This window comes from Trachurus trachurus (genome assembly GCF_905171665.1).
Source record: "Trachurus trachurus genome assembly, chromosome: 5".
NCBI classification, from domain to species: domain Eukaryota; kingdom Metazoa; phylum Chordata; class Actinopteri; order Carangiformes; family Carangidae; genus Trachurus; species Trachurus trachurus.
The window spans coordinates 343,649-357,490 of NC_139896.1; positions in this window are offsets into that span (position 1 = coordinate 343,649).

Genomic DNA, 13,842 nt, shown 5'->3' on the forward strand with positions numbered 1-13,842 from the left:
TTTTACAGTTGTTATGCTTTCAGGGGAAAAACTGAACACAAAGAAACTCCAGTTAAAAACAATATAAATGTGCTGTAAAGGTGCTGGCAAACAGACATAAATAGGCTATCACAAAGGCACATCTAGTTGCCAGTAAACACTATAATGAGTTTTGACCCTGGCACTCAAGTGTGCTCTTTATGTTATCAGCTGTTTTCTGTAACTCTGCTGACATCTATTGGTCTGACTCTGTACTAACAGCTTTACATGGATTTTGTTGTTGTTGATGTTTTTAGGCTGTTTCTTATTTTGATATGATTTAGATGTGTTTTAAAAAAGGAAAGATGTATTTATTTTTGTTTTCTTCTTCCTCTGTCACCCCAGCTAATAGGAGCATAGAGCTGCCGCCGCAAGTCCTGCCGTTGGCCAAAAGCAGTGTTCTCCAACATCCTGGACATTTCAGCACTGAATGCGTATGTCCTGTGGGGGGAGGTGCAGCCCGCCTGGAAGAGAGGGGTCACCTACAGGCGCAGGCTCTTCCTACACGAGCTGGGGATGGCCTTAATCTCAACTCACCTGAAGAGAAGGCAGAGGCTCCCACGTGCCCCGGGTGTGGCTGAGGTGGCAGCTGCATTGAGAAGTGACCACAGGCCACAAAGCTCATCTGCCTCATGCAGCCGACTCGCAGCTGACCACAGTCACAGCAGCCTTACTCCAGCCAGTGCCATGGCGCCAAATAGGAGAAAGGCCAGGCGGCGGATGTGTGCCCTGTGCACGGGCACCAAAAGGGCCAAGGTGGACACTGTCTGCTACAAATGCAAACGGCCTGTTTGCAAGAAGCATAAAGTTTGCATCATCGCCTGCAAGAGCTGCCAGAGCGAGCCTGAATGAGTGAGAGTCTGGATGAGTGTTCAATGAGAATTGTTTGTTGCTGCAACTGTTTTTGTTGTTTTTTGTTTTTGTTTGGTTTTTGTAAAGGGTTAATTATTGAATTGTATTGAATTAAATTGTAACAGTTATGATGGGAGAGAAATTAAATGGCATAACCCCCCCCCCCCCAAAAAAAAAAGAAAAAAGAAAAAAATAATTCATTAAAAAGTTATGCTTTCAACCATCACGAGGACTCAATTATTTCTTAAGGGCAAAAGGGATTTTTTTTACTTAAATCTAACACTACAAAAAAAGGGGTTCCGATGAGCGGGAAATGTGGACATGGCTGTTTGTTTTTTGTTTTTTTACCACCAAGGAGTGTTTTGGATGAAACTAATACTTGCAATCAACTCAGAATCATGAAAAACCCCTAGTTTGACCCCTCACAAGCTACTTAAGGCCAAATTAAACACTTCAGAATTTTCAAAAATCATGTTAGGAAATCCAGGTGGTGGCAGCCAAAATAGCCTAAATAAACATACATGGGATAATACAGTATTTCAGGTTGGAATCAAAAACGTTTGTTTACAAGACATCTTGAAGATTGTAAAAACATAAAAGTTAGGAAAAAAATCTCAATGGGGCGCTTTGGAGAGGAGTTCCTGTGATAGAATTCCACAGTTGTTTTAACATTTTTTGTGTGTTTTTTTTTTTATGTACCACACATGATTTAATCATGGCAATCTTCATCCCTACCAATTCCTCACGCCAAGACAAAAAGAAAATGGGGTCAGTTGTCTCTGTAGGATGTATAGTTCAGGAGCTATATAGATTTACATTTTTCATTTTTTACAGTCGGAAATCAAGGATGGCCACAAAAGATGGTCAAAGAAAACATGCATGGGACAATAATTGGCACGGGGATCATCAAAATTCATTTACTAGACACCTTAAAGGGACAACGAGGAGTTTTGTTAAAGTGAAGTGTTTCCACACTACATTTATGAGCCTCCGCGCCGTGAAATTCTTTGACCGGCGCAAGACAGACTCATGTTTTCATTCATCAAGAATTAAAGTCAGAGGTTGGAAGACGATCACATACCGTCGTAGTTCCGACTATAAACGGCGATTCGGCGGCGTTATTCTCATGACTCGCCACGAAACCAAAAGTAAGGAAACGCTGGTCGTCTCGCCCAGCATTTCCACCACCACTAATAATAACAAAATAACGATAGAGACAAAACTATATATTTATCGAACAACAACAGCAACAGCACAACAAGTGTGGGTAGCGTAGACTCATCCACATTAACGTGAGACTTTTTTTATAACCAAATAGAAACTCCTCGTTGTCCCTTTAAGGATTACAAAAAGCTAAGTTAGAAAAATATATCTTTAGGGTGCATGGGAACCCCCATTGGCTACTAGACTGTTAGTGGAATTTGGGCTGTTGAGGGCTATATGGTTCATGAGTTGAGGTTGTTTGTCTCCTGAGGTGCAATAAAACCTGTGTAATCCACAGCCCAAAATAAGGCTGCACGGTTGGTATTGGGTTGCTCTACCCGATCAAATGTTAACCGCATGCATGATTCCCTCTCATGGCTGATGGTAGATAACAGGTTAGCATCAAACACTGCAGTAATGTTTCAGTCAGTCTTGATCAGTAAGGCACCTGACTTTTTATTTACTCCAATTGCTTTTAGAAACACTGTGCACAACTACAGCAGTAGAGGGTCCAGCAGTGGTCAGCTGGAAGTGCCTCACCCAAGAACAAAGGCCTTATCTCGATCTTTTATCTATAGAGCAATAACTCTGTGGAATAATCTACCTCACTACCTCTGTTGTATTGAAAGTAAACAGGTATTTAACTCATTGAGTCCCAACCACGTAATCTCCAGCAGCTCGGAGCAGAAACAGGAAACTCTCAGCCGACAGTCCCGCCCGGTCTTCATCTGGAGCATCACCGTGTCCTCCCCAAGGTCCTCCCGCGGTAAAATGTGATGATCTCTGGACCAAAGCAGACCGGCACCGACCCGTACCACAGAAGGACCGCGACCACCGGTGGGACCGGTGTTCCTGAGCCGCTGTGGCCGAGAGACCATCACATTCGGCGGCGAGAGGCTGTGACACGGCACGGTGCGTCTGTGTTATTGCTGTTTAGTGCCCCCCCCCCCCCCCCCCCCCCGCCCCCGATGGTGGTTTTGTGAATAGAACAACAATTGTTGTGTATATTTATCTTATACGAGCCCTTTAATCCAGAAATGCGAGTGTGAGAAGAGCGACAGGCACAAACAGAGCAGCTTTCAGAAAAGACGCTCTATCTCCTTTTCTAGAAAAAAAGGAGGGATTTTGGTGAAACCCAGCCATGTTTAGCTTGACTTTTCTCAGGAACGGAGGCACGTAGAAACAAACGGTTTGTGGCCATTTGAAGCATAAAGTTTCACCTTTCAAATGAGCCACAGTATGTGTTGGTGGCAATAATATAGAATACACTGTGGCTCTACAAAAATCGTCAAAAATGGTCTAAATTGCCGGTACACTTGACTAAAACTTTGGAAAGGAGCGCCGTACTCAATGAGTTAAAAATAAATTGAAATTCTATTTTTTACGAGCTGTATACGAGTAAGAGTGGTTCCATTTTGCTGTCTAAGAAAACCTCTGTTTAAGATTTGTGGAAATTTTCAAATGTTTGTTTTAACTTTTTAACATTTAGGTTATTGTGATTGACTGTGACTGTAAATGTAAATGTATGGTAGTTTAGTTTATTATTACAGTCGTTGATATGTTGAGGACGTGATGTTCTTTTTTTTTTTTTAAGTATATTTTGGGGCTTTTTTGCCTTTATTCGATAGCACAGTGAGATAGACAGGAAAGGGGGAGGCAGAGAGAGGGGGAATGACATGCAGGAAAGGTCTGCCCGACACGGGACTCGAACCGGGGACGCCTGCGGTGAGGACTATAGCCTCTACATGGGGCGGCCACTTTAACCACTGTGCCACGCACTGCCCCGACGTGATGTTCTTGTGTATATTTTGTGTTGTTCCTTGTGGACCCCAGGAAGACTAGCTGGCTACTAAGTGTGACAGTTGAGGTTCCTGTCACTATGCCCCCAATTGATAATTGGCCAAGGGGATGTCCCTTTGGATGACTGGCAAGCGCGCATGACTCTTACCCGGGAGGTGTGGGTTCAATCCCCACCCGGGCCCTCTTCACCTTGCCACATTCTGGCGTTGTTGGCAGGATCCATGTAGCACTAGCATTGTCCCCTGCACCGTTATTATTATTATTATTATCTTTATTTTTTTATTTTTTCTTTATTATTATTATTGTATCTTGTTCTTTATTTATTCATTTATTGTTTTTTTCCTGCAAGTGGCAATGCGTTACCTAGCATTATCACCTGCATTATTATTATCTATCTATTTTTATTTTATTTTATGTTATTTTATTTCATTTATTATTATCCGTTTTTTTTTTTCTCTCTCTCTCTCTCTCTGCAGGTGGCAATGCGTCGCCTAGCATTGTCACCTGTTGAGTAATTTGCAACACTGTAATTGAAACTGCTGCTAAACACCCTATGGAGGTTATTGTCTATCGTCTTAAATGTTTATCGTTTTTATTGTCTGATTGTAAATGTATTTAATTAAGTGTCATGGGACTACGGATGGAAATTAGCTCCCAGCTAAATCCGACATATTTACTGCAAGTAAATGTTGTGTTTTCTTGTATGTTCATGAATATGTGAGGTCCCATTTCAAATAAACCTTTAAATAAAAAAATAAAAACTAGTGGTGGGTCCATGGATTCCTAATGTGTGGCAGCCTGCGCGCAAGCATTTAGGTTATTGTGATTGACTGTGACTGTAAATGTAAATGTATGGTAGTTTAGTTTAGTTTATTATTACAGTTGTTGATATGTTGAGGACGTGATGTTCTTTTTTTTTTTTAAGTATATTTTTGGGCTTTTTTGCCTTTATTCGATAGCACAGTGAGATAGACAGGAAAGGGGGAGGCAGAGAGAGGAGGGATGACATGCTTGTGAAAAGAGGGGGAGAGATGTGACAGTGGTGGTCCTTATGAGGTCACTATGCCCCAAATTGATCATGCGCCCTGGCTACTTGGCCAAGAGGATGTCCCTTTGGCCAAGTGGCAAGCGCGCATAACTCTTACTCGGGAGGTGTGGGTTCAATCCCCGCCCCGGCCCTCTCCACCTTGCCACAAAAGGTACCAGATAATGGGGATCCTTAATAAACAATTGAACTTGGGTGTATTCCTTAGGCGTTATTGGTGTCTGTCTGTGCTGTTCCTCTGATCTCTTGATGGTTGTCTATGTCCTAATACTTCTTGTGAATATTGAGTCTTGCAAGGTCTAAGGTCTTATTTTGGAGTGATCATAAATAGGTTCACAGTGTTTCTTGTCATCTTAATCTTAAACCTAGTTTATGTCTCAATGTAAAGCACTTTGGCTTCCCCTGTGGTTTTTAAATATGCTATATAAATAAAGTAGATGATTGATTTGATGAGGCCAACATCATACTTACTGATAGCCCACGGTGTCTTAGGGATCACCTGTAGGGCTGGAATAGCTGTTAGTTGTTTTCCAGACAGAAACAAACAAACTTAGAAGGGTTTTTAGGTACCAGCTGGATTTCTCTTTGAGTGTGTACAACAGATGTTAAACTCTAAAGAGTAGTCCTGCAATGATGGTAAAACTAAGGTAGATCAATCAGTCGAACATGTTTTTCTTGAATGGGTCCCAATCTTCCCAATCATCTTATGGGTGTTTTTCAAGTGTGATGTGTGGGACTGAGTGGTCCATGGTGTAATGAATTGGTGTGAGAGGGAATGATAAAGCACATCTGTGTTGTGTCTGGTAGATATGTGTTCACAATAGTTTATCAACTCTCTCTCCCAACCAACCTTCCTCATATGTCTCATCAGGTCCTGGTGACACAGGAGGGACAATGCAGGTCCTCAGGTGTCATAGAATTGTTAAAACTCTTTCTTCTATCTTCTGTAACAAGCTTGGAAGAGGCTGTTGCAATTTCTATTGACATGCATACTGCAGGTTTGGGGTGTGGTGAACAAAGGAGTGTGAGAACATTAGATAGTTTGTTTTGCTACATCTGGGGTTGAGACCAGACAAAGGTCTAATTTGCACATCAAGTATCTGCCCTTTAGGTTAATGGGGCAGATTTCACAGGGCATGGATTCATGTTTGAAGCTTGTATTTGGCCCATCTGCACATTTAAATGGAATGGTAATGGTTTTTCTAACTAGTTGACCTGATGGACACATGCGCATCATTGTCACTCAGTTTCTCCATAACTAGTGTCAGTGTTGAAACACAATTTGTAGTGATGTGTATGTCTTTGATCTGTGTGTGTGAATATGGTGCAGTACCTTCCTCAGACCTCGGCCAATAACGTAATAACCAGCCAATAATACAATAACTTGTTACATTATTGGCAAAAGGTTATTATGTTATTGGCTCAAAAATGTTATTACATTATTGGCTTTATTACATTTAAAATGGCCAAAATTATTACGTTATTGACTGTTATTACGTTTTTGGTTGCTACAAGGTGATTCAAAGAGTCCATTATCATCCCGGTTCCCAAGACCAAGAACATCTCTTGCCTCAATGATGACAGACCCATTGCCTCCACATCTGCAGCCATGAAATCTGTAGGAGCCATTCTTTAGTTTGTGTTTTGTGCAAGTACTTTACTTTGACTACAAGGGTGCAGTACCTTTTCATTTAGTTTGCTTAACACCCAGCAGCTGCCCAGCTGCCTGAAATGAAGGGTGACTAGTTTGAGTTGGATGGTGGTGGGTTCACACAGTTCTTACCGACAGCCGGAGGAAAGCCAGTCATCTTTGTTTTTGCTTCAATCCACATCAACTACTGTTTTGTTAATAACCATTTTTGTTGCAATAAATGGAAACATCACCCAAAAAGAACAAACTCTGCACAACTGTATTCTTTCTTCTGGAATCCAGTACTTTAAATTACACATGTTCTACACATTCTAGCCCTTGTGTTTCTCTGTATGTTTTGTTACAAATATTGTTTTATTTTATGATATTTTATTTATTATTTATATGGGAATTAAATATATTTCCTTGGCTTATTATTTTAATTTACTACTTAATTTCTAACTAGGCCTACCTTCAATTCTGTGAGAAATTTCCTCTTATCACAGAAAGCTGAGCAGGATTTTCTAAAGAAATTCTTGTTCATTATCTAATCAATTCATAGTCATAGCAGTGGTGGGGGATGCTTGGAGGTGGTAATGTCCTGGACCAGGTGTGAATGTTCAGGAGTGTAGGGTGTGGTGGTAAGTTGGGGGATGCATGCATACCATAATCACAGAGAATCATAGGTTAGCCAGACAGTATTGTGTGACTGGTGAAATGTGTGAATGTGTAAACACCCCCTACCACCCCAACTTTTCCTGCAGGTTATCTACAAGCTAATAAGCATGTGTATGATTTGTACATTAACATCTGTTTCACATTTATTTTTTCAATTTCAGAAGGACAGATCCTTGATACAATGTGCTGGATGTGAGTGTTATCATCCAAAATGGATAGTGTGATGCAGAGTCGGGTGACAATACCTGTGGACAAGTGGACAAAGTAAACCAACCAGGAACTCATTGCCCAGTCAATGTGGACATTGAGTCCCAAAAAACACACCATGCTCCATGACTGGTATCGCTAGCAGGGGTCGCGTTAACCGGATATTTTCCGTCATTGACCGTTTTTTTAAAACGGTGACGGAAAGATTTTGAGGCCATCCGTCATTTTGACAGATTGCAATTCACAGCCATGGCGTCTGGCCATTTGCATTTGTTTACAATGAAGCCGGCGGATAATCAATAAATGGAGCGGTGGATAACGATATAAAACATATACAATGTCACAAAGTCACTACGGTGAGAATTAGATTAAAAAAAAAAAAAAAAAACTCACAGCTGGCTGGTGCGCTCAGTAGAAAACGCTGTAGTACATACCCCAGGCCTGTGTGGAGCGTGTGTGGCGCTGTAGCGCTGCCACACATAAACACTAACAACAGAGAAGAAGACAGAAAGCTTCCCGCAGTATTCAAACTCCTTCAAGTGGATTAAATGTTGACTGGGAGTCGTGTCAGTGCAAATATGACGGTCGATAATGATTTAACAGGCGAGATTCAGCTGCAGTGTCCGAGGGACCGACAGTAGTCAGCTGTTAAGTTACGTAGCTGTAGCTACACAGCGGTGTGTCTCGGTACAGGTAGAGCGGTGGGGGCAGGACACACTCGCCGCGCACAACTCTTCTAAAGGTAACGCTAAGCCTTCTTTTAATGTATTCTGCCCGCCGTGGCATTGTTTATATCACTTAAAGCTGAGTGGCTCTTGTCCTGTCTGAATGTGTGCTGCATCTGGCTGTGGTCTATAGCTTCAGTTGTTTCAGTGATGCGCAATGGCTGCGTGCGTGCGTGCGTAAAAGAGAAATGAGAGGCAGAGAGAGAGAGAGAGAGAGAGAGAGAGAGAGCTAACGCCAGTGCACTATGCGGTGCCTATGTGAAAACGTGCTCCTTTGGATGTTTTGGTATAACACATGGGTTAGCATGTTGATTGTTGACAGAAAACTGATGTCATCTAACGTTGTATTTAGATGTTGAGTGGCAGAAAGTGACCCCCGCATTCACTGACTGACCCCACAGTTAGATGTGCTCTGACGCCGACTCTGCTCCGGAGCATTCTCTGTTCAATTTGTTTGGACTTGATATGAATTAAACATGAATTAAAATTGAATGCTATTGAATATGGCATTAATATCATTTTTAAAAAATTAAAGTGACCGGTAAAAATAGATTATGACGGAATTTTTATGACCCCGTCAGTCAAAATGACCGGCGACGAAAAAGTCTAGCGCAACCTCTGATCGCTAGTAACATGCATATTGGTCCCAATAATATTCTCTCTGGTCCAGCTCTCACAGAAGATGTACTTTCCCTCCGAACACCATTGGAATACTTCTGGAAGTTTGTGTCTCAACATATTATTTAAGCTCTGACAACAAACACAAATGAGTTCAGTGTTTAAACAAATGGAAGATCTGTAAACACTAATGAAAAGGAAATGGAGCAGATGTGCGTCTTTACTTTCTGGGATTATCGCTGCAAACGAACATCAAAGTTCATGTTTTTGTAATAAATGACTATTTATAAAATATGACTGAGTTAACTTGGAGGAGGACATATAGAAAACCAGGGGCCTTATTTGGAGGGAAACCGGTGGATACTCCTTGCTTACTAAAAATGCTGGTTGCCCACTTTTCCTCAAACATTTCTACAGGGTCACATGATTGTGAAGTTACAGCCCAGTCTATTCTTCCAACCGTCAACTCTGACACCTTAGCAACGGTATCTAAGGGGAGGAGACTTAGCGATGTGACTCCAGGGAGAATATAAAGGAAATCAGATGGTCCTTTCCACTAACAGCTCGGCTCAGCACGGCTCGGTTGAGGTGCTTCTCCAGCTCTGAGTTCTTCATAGTTGCTCCTCAGCGGGGGCGGGGTCGTCATATCACGTCGTCTCTCTCTTGTTTCTCTCTTCTCGTCAGCTCCAGACTCACTCGTCTTCCAGTGACGACGCTCTGGCCAATCAGTGGAAGGCAGTCGGCTGATGTCATGTTTAGTATCGCTGCGGCTCGCTAGGAAACAGGACTGGGGCGTTACCAAAGAAGTAGGAGGTACCAGGTAGGAGGGGCTGGAGGAGGAGAAGAGGATAAAACCGAGTAGAGCCCTGCTGTACCGTACTGAGCTAGTGGGAAAGCACCATGAGGAGGTCCCGTCTGACCAGGACCAGGATGAAGGAGGAGAACCTAGACCGGGAGATTAGCGACCTGGATCAGAACACGACCGGAATTAAGGAGGAGAACCAGGACCAGGACTACAACATGATGAAGGAGGAGAACCAGGATCCGGATTTGTTTGGGCAGACTGGGACTACAGAGGAGGAACAGGACGCGATCCACCCGGACAACGAGCCCACCGGTCCGTCCGGTTCCGGTCCACAGGTCTGTATTTCTGCTTTCAGTGGGAGCAAGTCAAGAGATGAAGCTAACAGCTGTTAGCTGCTAACTCTATATTTTGTGGTTCACTAAAAAGTCTATAACCTGCCTACTTTATTTCCTGCTGTAGTGCTGTTACGTCACTTTATTCAGTTTTAAAATAGTTTTTCATGCGAGAAAGAACTGTTTAGATCCCCAATGTAAAGTTAGTTTATCCAAACGCTGTTTAGAAGTTTGCTCCTGCAGAGCTGGTCGACCAGCCAACCTCCGTCGTCATCCCGGGGAAGAAAACGATCGCTTATTAACTTAGCCGCAGATTTTTTCAAGGTTTACCACCGGCTGGTTAAATTCTTTTTGGTAGATAAATGCTGGTCTCATTGACTAAGTCTAACAATTGTGGCTGCTGCATTGTTTGAATGAAAGGTGAAGCATCATGTGCGTATTAGACAGAAGAGCAGTGCTGCCTCGGGGCTCTGTAGCCAACCTACAGACATTACTAATTTACATCAATAAATACATTTTCCAACTGTAAAGTTGCATCAACTGCCACAGTCCACTGTGAAAATGAAAACTAATTGCGTAGCCTCTAACACTGGGAAATCATTCGCCATCCTCATCCTCCATCCCCCTCCCTCAACGCCCATCTCCTCCCCATCCTCCCTCTCATTTTACGCTTATTTCTGTTGAGTGGTGGACCTTATCAGCTTTTCAATGACGTCACAAAGTAAACGCAACATTTTTCTTTCTGTGATTAACAGTAATAACCAATTATCTCTTCAATGTAGTGATTACTTTGTGTTGTATTGACCTGGTTTGGGAAGGGTTTGTTTGTTGGAGGGTGGGGGGGGGATTCCCTGAAGTCGTGATTGAAGCGCACCAGCGCTTGCAACTCCTCAGATTTATTCCTGAGGGACTGTGCGTTGGAGAGGATGTGGATGGTAGCGGGATACGGGAGAGGGGTTGTTTTTTCCTTTGGTGAACGCCACCTCTCCTCCCTCGCTTCCTGGTCTTACGTTGTTGATGTCCTCCGAGGGGCTTCTGGCAGCCAGATCACCAGGATTAGGCACGATGAGGTCACCCGGACGGTCCTGCACGTTCCAGCGGAGTAGAAGCTCTCTGCTGTACTGTATTCTGGTGGGGTGGCTTGGAGACCGTAGGCTCCAGGCAAGGTGAAACGCCGCCTGCACCAGGAACAAGGTAAAGGAGTCCATGATTGTAGGCTATGTCTCAGGTCGAGAGTTCAGGAGAGACTCCAGGAGGGATTTCCTCGCAGACTCAAGCTGCGAAACTCGGCCCGCACACAACTGTTATCTGGGCACACACGAGCGAGCCGATACTCGGCAAAAAAAAGAAACATTAAAGACAAAGTAGGCGACGAAAACAGAAAACATACAGACACACCACTACTCACTGCCGTCGCTTGCGTGCGCATGCGCCCTGAGGAGGAGGATGTTGTGCGTACAGAGTGACAATCAATTTCCCTTCAGAAGGATTAATAAAGTAAACCAACCAACCAACCAACCAACGAATAAAGTCATCAAACGCCCGCACTACCCTTTACCTACCCTTGACGACACCACATCCAAATTGGCAGGAGCCTGTTTCTTCAGTGTAATGGATGCAAGGTCGGGCTACTGGGCCATTAAGCTCTCAGATGAGTCCTCAAAGCTGACAACATTCAACACTGTTTTTGGACAATACAGATTCCTCCGCTTGCCTTTTGGATTGATCTCTGCTCAGGATGAGTTTCAGCGTAAAGTTGATGAGACTTATGAGGGTTTGCAGTGTGTCACAGTAATAGTTGACGATATCCTCATCTATGGCAAGAAGAACATGATACCAACCTCCGTGCCATGTTGCAGCGCTCCAGGGAGCGAGGAGTCAAGCTCAACCCAGATAAGAGTACAATCTGTGCCACTGAGGTCAGCTACTTTGGACATGGAGCCACCAAAAGACAAAGGTGAGCTGGAAACAATCCTTGGCATGATTAACTATTTGTCCAAATTTGCCCCTGGACTGTCTGATGTCAATGCACCCATGCGTCACCTGTTAAAAGATTCGAGTGAATTCAGATGGGATGCACAACAGGAGGAAGCATTCTGTCAGGTGGGAGGGTTTTGGACTAGAGTTTGGAGCCGGACTCGGGGGTGCAAGTAATGAAAAGAGTTTATTAACAAAAATGGTAGGTCCAAAGTACAAACGAAAAACAACCACCAACTGAGGGGCGAGAACTGAAAAGGTGGTGGCGGCAGGGGACGAGCTGACCCAAGGCACGGTGGACTCCAAACGTTGGCTGTCTGAAAACAGGGAAACAAAACGGAGGAATTACTAAAAAGGTGCTGGCAGGACAGGCAAGACTTACTGAATGAGTGGCCGTGGTGACTACCGCATGGGACGGAATAATCTGGCAGCTGGGTGCACTGGTGAAGGTGTTTTTGAGGAGCTTGATGAAGGTGGAATTGGATGCAGGTGTGCAACCTGGAAGTGGGTCAGCTCCGCCCCCTGTCACCACACACCGAAACGGAGGGAAGAAAAAAAAAGAGAAACACAAACACAGGCCAACACAAAATCCAAATCAAACCAAAACCATGACACATACAAGAAAATTAAAGAGCTGCTCACTCAGGAACCAGGTCCAGTATTAAGATACTTTTACCCGAGCAAAGAACTCAGACTCCAAGTTGACGCATCAAAATATGGATTAGGTGCAGTACTGTTACAAGAAGGAAAGCCCCTAGGCTATGCATCTAAATCACTGACTGATTGTGAAGTCAATTACGGTATGCACAAATTGAGAAGGAGCTATATGCTATTCTGTTTGGATGCAAGCGCTTCCACCAGTACATCTATGGTCGCCACATCATCGTGGAAAGTGACCATAAGCCACTTGAATCCATTTTGCGAAAACCACTTGCAGCAGCGCCTCCAAGGTTACAAATAATGATGCTTCAGCTACAGAGGTATAACTTTACCATCACTCACAGACCAGGCAAGGACATTCCTGTCGCAGACACTCTCTCCAGAAAGTCACTGCCTGACCAGGACACCAGCCTCAGTGAAGGTATGGACATGCAGGTGCACACTGTTTACAGCAACCTACCTGTCAGTGACACCAGACTTGAAGACATCAAGACAGAGACTGGAAAAGATGCTCAACTAATCGTGCTGAGAAAGACAATTAAGTCAGGATGGCCTGAGGAGAGGAAACTATGGGTAACACTTTACTTGAAGGTACCGTCATAAGAGTGACATGACAATGTCATAACAGTGTCATGTCACAGTCATAAACGTGTCATAAACATTAAGTCAATGTAATTAAACATTTATGTCATTAAGTGTCATTCGTTTTTGTAATGACAAGTTGACATTATTTTGGTTGTCTTGATTATGACACCTTGACATTAATCAAGGTGACATAACCAGAAGTCGTCTTTGTCATGACAACTTGACATTAAAGCAGAAGTAAGCGATCCGGTCGTTTTGGCTAATGCTGCGTTCCAGGCAGGCTTTTGAAATCGTAAATTACAGCTTCAAGTCACAACTTACGACTTTGTAGCATTCCAGGCAACCCACTCCTGTTTTTCCGACCTGTTTTACCTGTGAAAGTCACTATAACGGCCACTCGTAACTTCCGACCCGTGAACTCGTACCAGTACGTCTTTTTTTACAGTCTATGTACCAGATCGAACTGGTTTCACAGGTCGGAAAAATACGAGTTGCCCTGAACGCACCATAACAGTCCTCGTCCCTACGTCACCACATTCACGCACATCCCTTGGCTGCACACACAGCGCTTCATGCCGTTCTCTCTCCTCATTGGATAAAAACTGTAGGATACGATAAATGTTTTCTCCTGGGCTCAGAGCAGAGCAGAGTGACTGACAGACCCGTGTTTCAGTCCAAACACTCTATGTAAGTGATTGCTGTCGGAA